The 1,152-nt window shown below is 35.6% G+C and overlaps 1 non-coding gene across 1 annotated transcript; it reads left to right on the top strand.

Moving 5' to 3' along the window:
- Window positions 1–356: 356 nt before the first annotated feature.
- Window positions 357–493, top strand: LOC111758295 (small nucleolar RNA SNORA2/SNORA34 family). The gene has a single exon (XR_002792493.1). It is a non-coding gene; the product is annotated as a small nucleolar RNA SNORA2/SNORA34 family (small nucleolar RNA).
- The last annotated feature ends 659 nt before the right edge of the window (window positions 494–1,152 follow it).

The raw sequence follows: 1,152 nt of genomic DNA, 5'->3' as shown, positions 1-1,152 counted from the left end.
AATATGTTGGGGTTAAATATTAAAAATTAGGGGTTACTGTAGCATAAAATATAAAATTTTATCATTAATTAATAGTAAAATATACCATTTGAATTCCTAAAATTTGAATTCTTAAAATTTAATATTAGTTTGGGATTTCCCTAACCAGGGGGAATAAATTTGATTTTTTTTTCTCTTATTTTTCTGTGGATCTGCTTTCTACATGAAATCTTCCCACAATGTTGCTCAGAAAACAACCATGTGCATTGATAATACAGGGGACATGTTTTATAATTTTACAGTCAATTTCACTTAATATTATAACCTCAGTTCTTGACAAATATTCAGTTCAATTTACATTAAAATTAACTCTCCAACTGGCCCTGAATCAAGACCAGTGGCTTCCTGACGCTGTTGGTTTCAAGCAGGAGCCTAAAGAGACGTCTTTCTATGGTCTGCTAGCCATTTCAGAACTTGGGCAGTGAAATGGTCAATTAATTAGAAAGAAACAGCTTGAAGCAATCCCCCACCACCACCCCCATTGGCTGTAAGCATGGCAGGGTCCAGTGGCCAGGATGGAAGCCACCTACATTTACTGGAACCCATGCCATGCTGGGACCTGAAGCACTGGGAAATCAAGCAACCTCTTTTCCCTGCCTGTTTTGTTTTGTTTGAACTTCAATATACATGAAAATATGGGCGGCTTTTTTGAAAAGAAGAGAGAGTCTATGACTGACATTAGTGACTTCCCAATAGTTTGGTTTTGAAGACCTAAAATGCCTTCCTCATTCTGTTCAGATCAGTTTTAAACTGTTGTTTTGTATGAATTCTCAGTATGTGAAGACATGGACAACTATTTGGAAGAAAACAAGCGACAATATGACAGATAGTGAAGATCTCGTGTCATCTACATTTGAAATTTATATCTCCTTACATTGCTTTTTATGTCCTTTGTTCTGTTTTATTGTGTTCAATTTTACCCCCTTTAAAATAAATACATAAATAACTCTCCAAGTCTATTCCAGTTCAATTTTTTTCTATCACCATGGTTCTGAAGTGATGTGCCCTTCTCTGACACTGCTTCTTCCCAGTGTTTACTGATTCCATGTGTGAACCAAGTTCATGTTTCTGTGAACAAGAATGAATTTATGGAAAAAAAATGTGAAAAGCATG

This window comes from Cavia porcellus, unplaced genomic scaffold (genome assembly GCF_034190915.1).
Source record: "Cavia porcellus strain 051 isolate PalLab524CR breed Dunkin Hartley unplaced genomic scaffold, mCavPor4.1 scaffold_29, whole genome shotgun sequence".
Lineage (NCBI taxonomy): Eukaryota > Metazoa > Chordata > Mammalia > Rodentia > Caviidae > Cavia > Cavia porcellus.
The sequence above is the reverse complement of the archived record's forward strand: the minus strand, read 5'-3'. Positions and strand labels throughout refer to the sequence as shown.